The sequence below is a fragment of the Syngnathus floridae genome, chromosome 1, assembly GCF_059516105.1.
Source record: "Syngnathus floridae isolate MCC-2025c chromosome 1, RoL_Sflo_1.0, whole genome shotgun sequence".
NCBI classification, from domain to species: Eukaryota; Metazoa; Chordata; class Actinopteri; order Syngnathiformes; family Syngnathidae; genus Syngnathus; species Syngnathus floridae.
In genome coordinates, this window is record NC_142413.1 from 24,031,040 (window position 1) to 24,047,230 (window position 16,191).

Consider the following 16,191-nt stretch of genomic DNA (forward strand, 5'->3'; position numbering starts at 1 on the left):
AGCGTGCATGCACCAAGAGAAGAAGACAAGTTCAATTAAGAGAAGCAACATTGTGTGCGCTTATACTGTGTTTGATTTAATGTTTGTCAAAGAGCCCAAAATATCCAATTGTGTTATTGGAAGGCCATTATAGCTTCACGTCTGCACAGGTATGCGATCTCGCTATTAGTTGCAATAATTTGCCGTATTTCTAGTGTCTGTCTGTCTATCCGTTCGTCTGTCTGCATGCCCTGAGCAAAATCATATCTGTCAATCCACCCAATGTACGCCTACTTTATGAAAATATCAAGAGACCTTTAATACATTCCCAAGTAGGCAAAGAAATACGCCAGTGATGTACAGTATTATCAATTCCGAGTTGCCAATACAAGAATGCACAATATATTAAAAAGAAACTTGAAAAGACACATCTACCACATTAGGTAATTGAAAAGATGAATGGAAAAAATCAGGCTTATGCCAACATGTTGAATATCATTTTTCCAGTGAGTTAGTTACAACTGCATTGCATCATCATGACTGATGTGTCTGTCTTTCCTTAAAAAATACAATCTTAGAAAAATCTCTAGGTACAGGGCTGTCACAAATAAGCCATTTTGGAATCGATTATCCTATCGGTTATTCTATCAAATACCCCTGACTTTTTTCCTAGGTAAAATGTCCAACAGTGATAAGGACGCCTCTACACGTAACATTTGAGTTTGTCAAACTTCATGTTTTGACCTCTATACTAACTTCAAAATAAAGAACATAGAACAATAGTATTGATTTTTATATAAGCCAGGGTCTTATGTCGTTCACAAACACAAGTGCCTCTCGGAGCCAATCAATGTCTGCTCTGTTGCCAGTGGATGTGAGGACTTATTAAAAAAAAAAAAAATCAAGAAAGTGTGATATAAACCATTACGTAAATGGGTAAATAAAAAGAAATGATTATCACGCCCATACTGTCCTGTGTTCCCGATTCTAAATGACCTCACCTCCATTTCGCTGTAGTGTCAGAAAATCTCTCTTTGGTCAATTTTAAGGGGACAAGAACAAACAAATATCATAATCCATTGATGGATACATTTGTTGGAGGAAGAGTAGGATATGCATTTCTCTCAGCCCGAAGTATGATGTGGTTCAGTTTTAAACATGTTTTACAAATAAACATAAATAATTCGAGCATCGTCAATCAATACTCTGCATTGTTGTCTTTTAAATTCCGTACTCATTTGGAATCTCATTTGATTGCATTGGCTACTTGACAAGAACATAATTCCTGACAACATGAAACTACATATTCTTTTGAATAAATAGGGTGGTCAGTTTTGCTTGTCTGTAAGTACTTAGACTTGGGTCTAGGTTTAATTCTAGTAATGACACACGAATTTGATGCACAATTTGTCTTCGCGGGCCACATAAAATGATGTGGCGGGCCGTATCTGGCCCCCAGGCCTTGAGTTTGACACCTGTGCTCTATAACCATCGTGGCTCACCTGTTTTCTGATTTTGGTCATGTGATATACCCAAACTGAGCTGTGATTGGTCAATACCTGGCTCTGAGCAACTGTGCTGTCATTTTCAGTTGACAAGTAGCAGAATGGCCTGCGCCTTCTGTTTACTCTAGTGGAACATATTGTAAAGCACCTTTAAGTGATTTTTCATACATCTCTCGTGTCGGATCTCATTTGATTGAACGGGTTATTTTGCAAGCGCAAATAAGTAGCAGCTTTTCCCAGAGAGCTACAGAGTGTCTATCCAAGTGTCACGAGTGGAACCATCAGGACGTGCATCCGTGGCAGCACACACGAACAGCCTATTCATTATTCATGTGCTTGCAGTCGTCCTGTTATGATACAGTCCCATCCGGAGTGGCCTACACCTGATTTGTTCCGCGCCTCCGTCGGCCGCCTGTGCGCGCTCATAGGTCGGATCCAGAAGGCTCGAAGAGGAAGAGGAGGGGTGAGCAGACTGCAAGGAAGGGGAGAGGTACAGCTGCAAAAAAAAAAAAAAAAAAAAAAAAAAAAAAATAGGAGAGGGGGGAAAAAGAACCGTGACAATGGCAACATCAAGCTGCTCCTAGTTTGTCGAAAAGGAGGCGGGCAGGAGCTGGGACGGGCCGGGCCGCCTTGTGAGCGCCTCTTCCTGGAAATACGAATCGCGGCGTAGCATGGAGCAGCGCGGCAAAGGAGAGTTGCCGTGTCTCCATCACTGAGAGGCGCGTCCACCTGCTAAGAGAAGGCCTGGGCTGCTGCTCCTGCCGCTGGTTCTGATTCTGGTGTAGCTGCTGCTGCTGGCTAGCTGGGGCTGGTGGGTGGGGGACATGCAGGGGGGACGTGTTTGCATTTGGGAGGAAAGAAGACGCACCTTCTCACATTCCGCCCGAACCTCTTGCGGAGGATCCGATTGCGACGCGCGGAGTAGGACGCAGTTTTTTTGTGGCGCAGACGCTCTGGAGGTAGGCAGTCAAACGTTCTTTTATCATTACCATCGCTATTAACGTGAGCGTTTTGTGTTGCTGAATTGGGGTGCTTGATTAATACACTGATTTAAAGGCCATCCATGCTTTCGCTCTCCCCCATCAGACATTTTATTCCAAGGGAGCATGCGGTGTAGTAGCAGCCTCCTTGGGACAGCTGTCGTATAGCGTGCTCACGTTCATCCACCCATTGCAGCTTTCTTGAAAGAAAAAAGAAAGAAAGAAATTAAGAAAAATACCCACTCACATTGCATACTGGCTAATTTATGTTATGTTTAAGAGAAAAAAAAATGCACGTCTTTTGGAATCCTACTGTTGTGTATTTAGGGCGAGCCGTCATTTAAATATGCTCCCCCCCTTCCCTATATACTCCCTAAACGAACAAGACACGAATAGTCCCCAGTAATGAATGATTCATGAATGAGATATTGAACCCCCAATATGGGTTAACACACCTTCCCAAGAAGCCCCTCCCCCTCTCCAAAGGATCCCAAACATAAATCCTCATTGCAATTTTTCTTCTTTTACGTGACCCCCGGCCCCCACACATGCACAGACACACATGGTGGCAGTGAAGTATACAGGTGCACTGTGTGTGAATGCCTTCACTGTCAGCCCACTAGCTTTAGAGAAAGCATGTTTACTCGATGTCCTGAGCACGGTCGTGGTGTTGTGGTGTTGCTTTCTAAGATGCTTGGCTTATTAAAGAGACAAAGTGTTGACATTGTGCTTGTGACAGGTACTGGGAACACCCTCCTGCTTTTAAGTTTTACGGCAATTTAAATCCTTTTGAGTGCGGCTGCAGTGAGGCGCTGGTCGTGAAATGCTTATCAGTTGCCCTTTGCGGGTCCTTCTCCCCTAATGTGAAGACAGCAGTGAAAACCAGATGGAAGGCCATGCATTGATTGAGTCAAAAAGAGCCTATAAGAGGGTTAAATTGAGTTGACACATTGATGTGGGTATCATTATCATGTGTGACGGCACCATGTGCGCTATTGGGCCCCGGGCTATGTGACGTGTGCTTGCAGGCGGGGATCGTTGCGGGTGCTCCTCGGCCTGGTCTTGTTTGACGATCCTCGGAGTGGAAACTAGCTGTACCGAAATGCGTCACAACAATCCACGTGTTCTCTTTCCTTATTGGCGGCACAAATGTAAACAGGAAGAAGGTTTGGCCGCAGTAGTGAGTGAAACAGTGGCAGTAAATGCACTGTTGTTAAAACTGCTGGGTCAAACTAACCCAAATTGGGTAAAATAGCAACATTTCAAGTTTGATAGCATTTTAATTTAGGCACATGTTTTGCTGTTGTGAAAATTGTGGCTGTCACAACAAAGAAAAACGTTTTTTCTAATTCAAATTCATGCTGATAAAATGCACATTGTGTTTTTTACAATGAAGGCGTAGAAAACGACCCATATTCATGCGTTAAAGCTACCAAGAAATTGGTGAGGTGATTATCAGTATACATAGCTGTGGTTCAAAATAATACCCATTTATCACAATGTTCAAAGAAAAAGCAACTTTCCCCAGTTACTGTCCACCAACGCAAGTAACTCACGTAATATGTTTTGCCCAGTCCACACTAGACGCCATTCCCGCAATCCATTTTCCACGGGTGGGACGTTAGCCCTAATTGCAATTTGAACTCGTGTTTTAAGTCATCCCATTGATAGTTACTAAAATTGACTAAAATAACTTCAGGACACAAATTGTCCAAAATGTGGACCACCTTCAACTTGTGGAGAGTCAGAATAATTAAACCATCCTTCCAATACAATACAACTTTAGTTAGTGCATAAATCTCGCCCTGGTTGTGTCATTAAATGTAAATGGGTGTGAGAAATTTAGCCCAGTAACACAATTCAGCCCCATCTTTCTGCCAGCAGCTTTGCCTGAAATGTGTTTTAAAATGCAGCTCGAGCTTTATGTTGCAGCCATAAAAGCGGCAGCTTGTGTACATAGTCTCTCTCTTATCTTCCCGGGGCTGATGTGTGTGCACTGCTCGGCGGCTTCTCCTGCTTTCTGGCCTTGGGCGAATGCACAAGATTCTGCTAGCACTAGTCAGTCCACAGAGAAGCAACTAAAGCCCATCAACGCCGCCAGCCATTCTCCTCACGTGACGATCATGCCTCTTATTGATATTTTACACCTCGAACACATCCTTATCATCATAAATCAGAATCAAGGACTAAGATGTTGCAAGGTGTTGCTTAGAAAGGACATGGTATGAATGACAAACCAGCCTCTAAGGCGTCCCACTGAGCTTTATGTCTAGAATGGTTTCTTTCCTGATCTGGTATCTCTGCTCTAGAAAGCACCTTGATGATGATCCCATTAGGGGGGTTTGGTCAGTAACAATGTATGCAGAGTCCCGCTGCGTCTGGGTTGTGACACGCCACGCTGAGGCCCAGCAGCTCTAGTCTTTCTCTGCGATGCAGGCTTTCTGTAATTAAAGGCAGAGGTAAGAGCAGGGGAGCGGGCCGGGCCCTGATTGCTTTTCATAGCCGCGAGCACACAGAGAGCTGCAGCGTGTCCTCAGGGGACTGAGGCGCTGTTGAGCTCTTTTTCGCTGTCAGCTCCACCCCACTCCCCTTCCCGGCTCAGGAAATATCCTCTTGCTAGTGGCGGACCCCAAAACGTATGTTTATCCCTGCACATACAATTTTCATTTTCATCGGAAAATATGTGTGCATAAAGGTGGGACAGTGTAATGAATTAAAAACCAAAATGGGGCACCATTGCGGAATGAACAATTAATCAAATTCATTCGATGTTGCTATGTACAGAAGTAGAATGCAATTTTCTAAAGGCTGCAATTAAGAAAAAAGGAAACTTCAGTTTATAATTTGTTTATCTACAGCAGTGGTTCCCAAACTTTTTCAGGCTAGCGCCCCCTTGGCTCCCCAGTGAATTCCTAGCGCCCCCCCCCCCCCCCCCACACACACACACACACAGATTTGGTATGCCGCAATTTGAAAAGAGAAAGGTTAAACACAAATGTGTATTTGTGAACTAATTTAAGCAAAAGCAAGTTTACCCTCTCACGTATTCATTTTCTTCCATTTACTCACAGAAAATGGTGGCGGACGTGATCTAAGGCACGCCACCCTCGCCACCCACACAATGACACACGCGCGAACACGCATATATGCACACACACATGCACACACAGGTACAAAGTCATATATGTACATTCGTAACAATATATATCAGTGAATGCACCACCCTAACCAGCTCAACACAACACAACACAACACAACACGGCGCGTTCTGGCGAGTCCCCAATTTCATGTTCACTTGAACTGAAGATGATGTTGACCGCCAGAATGCGATTTTTATTATAAGATAAAATTCTGAACATTACAAGCTTGAAATTACAAACCTGAGTTTTTGCTTTTGTAGTCTATGCTGTCTATGTAGTGACTACATAGACTTCGGACTGCCGCCCCCCTACCGCCCCCTTCAACTTCTGACTTTGACTTCGGACTGCCGCCCCCCTACCGCCCCCCTACCGCCCCCTTCGTCCTCACCGCCCCCCCAGATCTTTCCACCGCCCCCAGGGGCGCGGTACCGCCCACTTTGGGAACCACTGATCTACAGTATCTTGCTAAGTTCTGCGCTCCAAAGCTGCACAGACTGGCAGAGCTATTCTTTTTCTTTGGGGTTAAAATGTAGAAAAGAAATTCCTGGAATAATCAAAAAATACCTCAAAGTAAATTGTCTGGCCTGGCACCTGGTGGCGAGGGGGGCAGTGCCCCCACGACCCCTCTTGAGCTCCGCCATTACGTCCACGTGTACATTCTATTATTTCATAAAATATAAAAAGTTGAATTGATTAAGCTGATTATGCTACATTTTTTAGATTAAGCTGATTATGCTACATTTTTTACACAATTTTGTGACAAGGTAGTGAATGCTTAAAATAAACTGCGTCGCAAACTGTTTTGCATATCTGTCGCATAGACAAGTTGTCGACTGCCTGTACTGCAAGGATAAGTTCTAGCTCACTCGTGACCCTCAAAGTGGATGGCTATCAAGATGTACAGAAATCTGATAGTGTATGTTCACCTGTTCTTTAGCGAGCAGTGTAGCCTATGTCAGCTCAACGGTTGTTGGGAGAGGGACATTGGACATAAAATCAGTTCTGTCATGTCTGGAAAAATCCAAAGGGAGCATGGGAGAGCTGAGATTTACACCTGAATGGCAAAATTGTGAGGCAGACGTGTTTACTTACCATACAACATTTTTTTTTTCTGTGTACAAGATGGATTTACTCATGAAATTTCTGTGTCTTGTTTTTTTGCATCGTTGAAAGACCAAGTAGGATGCGCGAGGCATTACACATTATAAACATGGCAAAGTGATTCGTTTTACTGATGGACTCATCCATCTTAGGTTCAAAAGTCAGTTATAACTTAACTGCTGCTACGCATCGGTTTAACAGCAGCAACTTCTCTGAGCTTTTGTGATGGTTTGATTTTCTTGTTAGTGTGTTGTTCACAGTTGTGACAGGGTATGTCCAATTTATCAATTTATCCTACATGTTGTTGCTGTTACATTGCAAATCCAGTTTGTTTGTGGACCTTGTTCAGGACATTATTAAAAGTTCAATTCAGGCAACTTAAATCTTCTGATTGATAGGCAGGCAGGCAGGCAGGCAGGCAGGCAGGCAGGCAGGCAGGCAGGCAGGCAGGCAGGCAGGCAGGCAGGCAGGCAGGCAGGCAGGCAGGCAGGCAGGCAGGCAGGCAGGCAGGCAGGCAGGCAGGCAGGCAGGCAGGCAGGCAGGCAGGCAGGCAGGCAGGCAGGCAGGCAGGCAGGCAGGCAGGCAGGCAGGCAGGCAGGCAGGCAGGCAGGCAGGCAGGCAGGCAGGCAGGCAGGCAGGCAGGCAGGCAGGCAGGCAGGCAGGCAGGCAGGCAGGCAGGCAGGCAGGCAGGCAGGCAGGCAGGCAGGCAGGCAGGCAGGCAGGCAGGCAGGCAGGCAGGCAGGCAGGCAGGCAGGCAGGCAGGCAGGCAGGCAGGCAGGCAGGCAGGCAGGCAGGCAGGCAGGCAGGCAGGCAGGCAGGCAGGCAGGCAGGCAGGCAGGCAGGCAGGCAGGCAGGCAGGCAGGCAGGCAGGCAGGCAGGCAGGCAGGCAGGCAGGCAGGCAGGCAGGCAGGCAGGCAGGCAGGCAGGCAGGCAGGCAGGCAGGCAGGCAGGCAGGCAGGCAGGCAGGCAGGCAGGCAGGCAGGCAGGCAGGCAGGCAGGCAGGCAGGCAGGCAGGCAGGCAGGCAGGCAGGCAGGCAGGCAGGCAGGCAGGCAGGCAGGCAGGCAGGCAGGCAGGCAGGCAGGCAGGCAGGCAGGCAGGCAGGCAGGCAGGCAGGCAGGCAGGCAGGCAGGCAGGCAGGCAGGCAGGCAGGCAGGCAGGCAGGCAGGCAGGCAGGCAGGCAGGCAGGCAGGCAGGCAGGCAGGCAGGCAGGCAGGCAGGCAGGCAGGCAGGCAGGCAGGCAGGCAGGCAGGCAGGCAGGCAGGCAGGCAGGCAGGCAGGCAGGCAGGCAGGCAGGCAGGCAGGCAGGCAGGCAGGCAGGCAGGCAGGCAGGCAGGCAGGCAGGCAGGCAGGCAGGCAGGCAGGCAGGCAGGCAGGCAGGCAGGCAGGCAGGCAGGCAGGCAGGCAGGCAGGCAGGCAGGCAGGCAGGCAGGCAGGCAGGCAGGCAGGCAGGCAGGCAGGCAGGCAGGCAGGCAGGCAGGCAGGCAGGCAGGCAGGCAGGCAGGCAGGCAGGCAGGCAGGCAGGCAGGCAGGCAGGCAGGCAGGCAGGCAGGCAGGCAGGCAGGCAGGCAGGCAGGCAGGCAGGCAGGCAGGCAGGCAGGCAGGCAGGCAGGCAGGCAGGCAGGCAGGCAGGCAGGCAGGCAGGCAGGCAGGCAGGCAGGCAGGCAGGCAGGCAGGCAGGCAGGCAGGCAGGCAGGCAGGCAGGCAGGCAGGCAGGCAGGCAGGCAGGCAGGCAGGCAGGCAGGCAGGCAGGCAGGCAGGCAGGCAGGCAGGCAGGCAGGCAGGCAGGCAGGCAGGCAGGCAGGCAGGCAGGCAGGCAGGCAGGCAGGCAGGCAGGCAGGCAGGCAGGCAGGCAGGCAGGCAGGCAGGCAGGCAGGCAGGCAGGCAGGCAGGCAGGCAGGCAGGCAGGCAGGCAGGCAGGCAGGCAGGCAGGCAGGCAGGCAGGCAGGCAGGCAGGCAGGCAGGCAGGCAGGCAGGCAGGCAGGCAGGCAGGCAGGCAGGCAGGCAGGCAGGCAGGCAGGCAGGCAGGCAGGCAGGCAGGCAGGCAGGCAGGCAGGCAGGCAGGCAGGCAGGCAGGCAGGCAGGCAGGCAGGCAGGCAGGCAGGCAGGCAGGCAGGCAGGCAGGCAGGCAGGCAGGCAGGCAGGCAGGCAGGCAGGCAGGCAGGCAGGCAGGCAGGCAGGCAGGCAGGCAGGCAGGCAGGCAGGCAGGCAGGCAGGCAGGCAGGCAGGCAGGCAGGCAGGCAGGCAGGCAGGCAGGCAGGCAGGCAGGCAGGCAGGCAGGCAGGCAGGCAGGCAGGCAGGCAGGCAGGCAGGCAGGCAGGCAGGCAGGCAGGCAGGCAGGCAGGCAGGCAGGCAGGCAGGCAGGCAGGCAGGCAGGCAGGCAGGCAGGCAGGCAGGCAGGCAGGCAGGCAGGCAGGCAGGCAGGCAGGCAGGCAGGCAGGCAGGCAGGCAGGCAGGCAGGCAGGCAGGCAGGCAGGCAGGCAGGCAGGCAGGCAGGCAGGCAGGCAGGCAGGCAGGCAGGCAGGCAGGCAGGCAGGCAGGCAGGCAGGCAGGCAGGCAGGCAGGCAGGCAGGCAGGCAGGCAGGCAGGCAGGCAGGCAGGCAGGCAGGCAGGCAGGCAGGCAGGCAGGCAGGCAGGCAGGCAGGCAGGCAGGCAGGCAGGCAGGCAGGCAGGCAGGCAGGCAGGCAGGCAGGCAGGCAGGCAGGCAGGCAGGCAGGCAGGCAGGCAGGCAGGCAGGCAGGCAGGCAGGCAGGCAGGCAGGCAGGCAGGCAGGCAGGCAGGCAGGCAGGCAGGCAGGCAGGCAGGCAGGCAGGCAGGCAGGCAGGCAGGCAGGCAGGCAGGCAGGCAGGCAGGCAGGCAGGCAGGCAGGCAGGCAGGCAGGCAGGCAGGCAGGCAGAAGCGATAGTTTCTGTGTTCCCAAAACTCCTAAAATCAGTTAATTTATTAGCTATTTAAATCGTATCACTTTATGTTACTATCTTTATATTCATTTTATGCTTTTTGTTTTGTTCCTTGGAAAGTGAGCACAACCAGCTAATTTGAATGGTATTTATTTGGCCACTGGAAATTGACAGAATTTTATTGTGTTGGCCTTATTTGGTTAGTTGAGTTCTCTCTGTAAAATATGTGTTTTATTAATCAATGGCAAAACCATCAGAAAGCCACCATTCAATTTTAAAATTAATTAATCATTCAGAAGAATTTATATCATTTATCGAGACATAAAATGGCCTATATTGGGATATATTTTTTGTCTTGTATCAAACAACACAAGATGCATACATAGATTGACGCATGTAAAAACACTGTCATTTTACATTTGACATTGGTCAATACAGCTCACATGCAGTTAGACACAGAGATACGCAAATCAATACAAACTGCCAATGGATTCCTAGATAAAGAAGATACTACATGGGTCGATACACAGATCTAGATGGATAACGATTATTTATTCATTTCAAAACTTTGTGCTTATTCTACTCCCAAAATTCACATTTAATAATTGCAATGGAACTTTGCTATTTTTATTAATTTTGAAAATCTGAATCGACACCCATCCCTAATATGTCACAAGCAGCACGGTGAGTTCACAGCACATTCACAATGCAGGAATATGCATACACCGTTCACTTTATTAATTGTTTCACAGTACTCCGATTTCTAGCCACCAAAGATTTAAATCACAAAAACATTTTGATGAATTTGCCTTCCCTAGTCTGTGTAATTATTTGTTTTATGCGCCATACTTTATTAAACCCATTAGGAAAGTTATGGTGCACCAACATACCAGCGGAGAAACGGATAAACAGAGTTAATGAGACATATTGTGGAGATGAAGGTTTAGAGTGTGACAAATCACGCACACACCAAGGTGGCCCTCTCGCTCCCCTACACATAGGCCCTTTTCAGGATACAATGTTAAAGAAAAAGCGTGCAGAAAGCTGTGTGTCATCTTTTTGTTGATGAATTAGTTGTGCATGGTTAGACCAAGTAATGCGTTCGGATTTCTGCCATCAACGCACAAAGGTCCAATTAATGCGGACTCTATTAAAGCACTTTCCGCATTGCCTACTTGAGCTCACTATGTGGGCTGGTGGCCACTGGGACCACGTGTACGCAGACTTGACGTTCATACCTCATTGTCTGCTTCCACATCAGACCCTCATATTGCGGATGGATAGATAATGTGAAGTCCCCCTGCCTCGCCCCGCCCCCTGCACAACCAATGTTCCGTCCCCCCCCCCCCGAACATGTCAACTCCCAGGATTCTCGAAGCAGACCGTGAGATGTGATCCTGAGAAATTTGAGAAGGAGCCTGCAGCGGCGGAGGCTTTAATGTGGCGGACACAAGTGCACTCACATGAATGGTGTGAAAGCATCATATTCACAACATGACTCGGGAGGGAGGAAGCTGTGTGACGAGGCTGGATTTTAATTGCTTTCGCAGTATGCTCCCTTGTGTTGTTCTCTTTGTAATGGCGCACACAGTGGCAATAACAACGTTTTTTTCCTCATATAATAACACTAATAGATTCATTGGCCCTTGTCTAATTTCAGCTTCTTTTTTTTTTTTTGAACGTTTTTTTTATTTTTTTATTTAATTTAAATTCCTCCTGTCGAAGCCGGAGGTGTTATATGCTGGACATGTATACTGTGGGGATAGTGGAATAATAAGACATCTTCATTAGCCTTATCTTTAATTTGGCGGCTGGAAAGGGAGGGAGGAGGGCGAGGGGCTTGATGATGACGAATCAGAGTAGCACGCACCAGGAGAGAGGAATAAATAGGAGCTGCAGAGGAATGGCGGGATGGTGGGAAGATGAGAGGAAAGGATGGACTGAGAGAGTACAGAGACATGAGGAATAGAAATAAAGGCTGCTTGTACGGGAGGTTGGGGTGCATCGGTAACAAACAAACCGTGGTGAGATAGATGCTAGTGTTTCTAATGGGGAGAGAAGCTCCTTTGCACTTTCTCATCTTTTTTTTTTTTGTAAATGTTGTTTTGTCTGTTCACCACTTAACAAGGGACGAATGCCTCAGAAAAGAATCCGCTGTACGTACTTACCCGCATTTCAAGACAGCCTCGTTTGCTTCTCCAAACAATGTTGTGAATCTGCATGCAAAAAAAAAAAGCCGACCGGATCATACGCCGGATGAACATTTATTAATATTTATTGTGATGCAGCATTCAGTCAAAGATTTGCTGTAATCCGTTTAGCAGTGCTGCTGTTTTCATTTAGGAAAGTCTGCAGCGCCACTTGTGCCCAAAACAAACATTCAGGATAATTGATGTGAAAAGCTTTTTTATCGTCATCCATGTCAGAGAAAAAAGCGTGGCAAAAGCCCACCCGTCAAAAATGGCCAGTAACGCTTCGCATTGCGTTTCTCATACCAGGCCAGAGGCAAGACAGAATGCAAGTTAAATGAGAAACATCCCAGAATATCAAAACACCAAACTGAATGGCATGTGTGAATTTTTCAAGATGGATTTGACCCGATCTGTTGGATGTTGCTGCTGATGGCACAACAGCGTGACAACTATTCTACTAAGGCTAATAATTATAATCATTCCCAGCAAGTGGTCCTTGTCAGAGGAGCGTGGCACAATGGAAATAATAATTAGGACTTCTCATTCCACATGCGTTCGGGATGAAGAGTCTGATGTGAGCACACTGCGAAGTGACATCCAGGATATACATACAGCTGCGTGTTTGTTTGCCTGCCTGCTTGGACTTGCCGCAGTTCGTTACAGTTAGGATTTACTCGTGATAACTCTTTGAATCTTATCGCACCCCATGCCTCGATACAGTCTGCATCGAATCATCTTTTATTGAAAAGATGCAAACAAAATGTCATATATTTTGTATCAAATCGTCTATTATTGGAGGGATGCAAACAAAATTTGTTTTTTCCTGGGCCCCTCTTCAATGCTCAGAGGAAATTTAAAATCCTACTCACCGCTGTAAAGTTAATTAAACCAACCAAGCTTGTGGTGGCATTCGGTTTTTGTACTATATGCAGATCTAAACAAGTGTCTAATTGTAGCGTCAGAAAACAAGCGGGACCATGACGCCTCCCCCTCACTTATTTTGGGCTCGCCTCTGACAGCAGCATCGGGCCACGTATGGAAGCTCCGCCATGAGCAAATAGACGTTTCTCAGCTCGCTATGTGTCAGTGCTCTTCCAAGTCACATTCCCCAAGTCATCCTTCAGCTCCACAGTCACAATTCAGCCCACATACATCAGTGCTGAGCCAGTGAAATGCTCTCCAGAGGGAGTCAAATAAGCACCTCGGTGTAGCCGCAGCTGATATAAAGCGCTAATTCATCATTTAGTCACACAAAGCCTCTGAGATTCATTGTTAATACCTTGTATACTTGTATGCTGAAAATTGAAATAACACGTAGGCCTCTGTTTAATTCAAGTCGTGGTGACTCACAGGATCGAAGTATGTTGTGGAAAATGTGTCTGATTTAGCTAAGTGAATGCTTTGTAGATATTTTTTATGGTAAATTTATGATGTTCAAAATGGCCTTCTTTTACTTTCCCCATCTGACCAGATAAATATTGGACTCCAGCCTTTCTTTGTCTCAGTTATTCTGAGTAGATGAAATGGATGGTAAGAAAAGTGTAATTTGTTTTTGACACCTAATTGACCATTACACAGCAGATAATGATGAAAATCGCTCTTTCTAGCCACGTTAAATGCTAAACAAAACTGGTGGAACAAAGCAATTTCTTCTTTGAAAATACCAAAAGTTGAAATGTCTATTTCAGGACTTTTGTTGAGCTCCTTGTTTACAGAATGAACACGTTCAGAAGATTTCATCATGAAACCTTTATTATTATTGTTGTTGTTGTTAAATTGTTTTTACCCTTTAACAAAGTGAACTCTTATAAAAGTGTAAAAAAAAAAAACAGCCCCAAAAAAAAAAAACAACGATTCAGTGGTAACATTACCACCAAACTTGATTTTTTAGGGCTTGACAACGACTCAAATTTTTGCTCTTGATTAATCGCATGAAGCCTTTGCGATGAATCGTGAATCAATTTAAACGTAGTATATTGTGATAAAAAACCAAAATGTACTTAAGCAGAGATGCTTTGCCTTACCACTAGAGGTGCATTGACCAAATTGATAAGAGCCATTCAGAATAAGAAAGTCAAAGGCAACGACTGATATGTCCTCAGATTGCACGCTTTTCCAAATAGCAAGAGCATCCTTTTCAGCGGGTGCATCTTTGTTGCACTTCCAATCACCGCTTCAGGACAATGTTTCTGTTATGCTTGGCTAAATACTTTGGCTGCATCGCAACATGAGCTATTTTCCTTTTTATATTCAAATGATGCTTTGTATAAACCGCTTCTTTGCCATCTGTCTCAGAGGTGTTGATACGACGTGTTTCCATCTCACCTGATTCCCCCAAAGGTGCTCTTTATTTGGGATTTGCTTATGGTTTATTTATGTAAGTACCGTAATTTTCGGACCATAAATCGCGTTTTTTTTCGTAGTTTGGGTGGGGGGGCCACTTATAATAAGGAGCGACTCATTTGTGAATTTTCTCAAAAATTTTCGAAAAAAAAAAAGTGAAACCGCGATGTAGCAAGGGATTACTGTAATTTGAATTTCAAGTGACGTCAGCAGTGTTACAAAAAGGGCAAAGATTGATCACGGGATGACGAAGATGACGAAGGGCCCCACGTACTGCGGCATCATTAGCGGCTTTGTTTCTAAGTGACACGGAGGACGAAGAGTTTGAAGGATTTAAGGATTTGGAGTGACACAGAAGGTTTGAAAAACTATTATGGCTTTTACGCACACCCGGTCCTACTCTACGGAGCTCTCGTTCACCTCCGTGGATAGAAATCGGGGTCCGGCGCTCGGCCGGGTCGCTGTCCGGGGACGGTGGATGGGGCTCGGTCATGGCTTTTACGCACGCCCGGTCCTATTCTATGGATCTCTCTTCCACCTCCGTGGCTGGAAGTCCACGCCGCCACATGCCTGGAAGTTTGTTTTGTTAAATAAAGAGCCGTTTACCAAACCCACGTCTTTCCTTGTACTTTGTTAACGCTACAATATAGTTATATACTAGATCTGTGGAATAACGACGAGGCTGACGTCAGGGCGCACGCGCGGCGTTGTTGACAAAGGACAAGGAATTTGATCGATGGATTTAATGATTTAGATTGCACAGATGGTTTGATAATATTATTGCTTATATAATAGTTATTTGATATCTAATTTATATATCGTTATATGGGCCTGTGGAAGGCGCGCACCCATTGTTGACAAAGGACGATCGATGGATTTAATGAATTGGAGTGACACAGATGGTTTTATAAACGTGTTATTTATGTAATAGTTTTTTTTAAATAACTCTGAATGTTACGTCAGGCCCGTTCTCAGCTCTTCGTTTGTGTTTGTCATGTTAGCATACCTATCGTTTAGCCTGTTGTTGCTCGTTCATGTCTGTTCTTGGTGTTGGATTTTGTCGAATAAATTTCCCCCCAAAATGCGACTTATGCTCCGGAGCGACTTATATATGTTTTTTTTTCACGTTATTGTGCATTTTATGGCTAATGTGACCTATATTCCGGAGCGACTTTTAGTCCGAAAATTACGGTAATCCCGGCGAGGGAAAATCTGTTTTTGGGGCGGGGCTTGTTTACTTTCTGCAGCCATATGAGCTAATAGGTTTTAAACCTGATCTCAAAGATGCCTACCGTCGCAGTGTTTCAGCTCCGGTGATGAGGCCTCTGGAGAGGCGGGCTAAGGTGCCGTTGTGCAGTCTCGGGCCAGCCTTTGCTGAGAGGAGCGTCTTGTTCTGACTGCTGATTCCAGAATTGCTGCTGTCCTCAGGGGTTCTACGACCCGACACGGAATTAGCCGTAACAAACACTAACTACTACACAGGCAGGCAATATTACTCTTAAACAAAATCATCTGCGTAATAGATAGTGAACATACACTATATTGGTGAGTAATGAGACACAGCTCTTAAAGGGGGGTGTTTACGGTACTGTCTCTAAGTTTTTGCCCAAAGCTGCGCCCCATTGCCCACGTCATTTATAAAGGCATTCAATCATGGCCGCTATTAATGTGCGGCAAATTATTTACACAGGCATGCCTTATGTCAATATTGATTGATTGATTGATTGATTGCCCCCCACCACCTTTGAATTACTGTATTTGCCGGTGTATTGGTCGACCTTTTTCGATCCAAAACCGACCGAAAAAAATCGACCTCGACTTATACACCGAGTCATAAAATTTAACTTCGTATTCATCGCTTCAAATGTGATGGTAACCAAGGCCGTTTCTCATGCATCTCATTGTGCGTTGCACTTAGAAAATTTGAACCGGGCGGCGTGCGCGAGTGCGCGGCCCGCTGGAAGTCGAATGAGGCGCCGCGGCCACCTCCGCGGTGCTTATAAACAGCCGATCCGCTCGGCGGGGGCTATTTTCGGCCACTTGGCTCGTGCGC

At 47.6% G+C, this 16,191-nt stretch overlaps 1 protein-coding gene across 2 annotated transcripts in view; it reads left to right on the plus strand.

The window, feature by feature from the left end:
• Nucleotides 1-1,990: 1,990 nt before the first annotated feature.
• nexmifb (neurite extension and migration factor b) overlaps nucleotides 1,991-16,191 on the plus strand; it is a 99,409-nt gene continuing 85,208 nt past the window's right edge. For both annotated transcript variants that reach the window (XM_088389761.1, XM_088389771.1), the window contains exon 1: nucleotides 1,991-2,443. The gene's annotated coding sequence lies outside the window, so the exon portion shown is untranslated. The remainder of the gene's footprint in view (nucleotides 2,444-16,191) is intronic.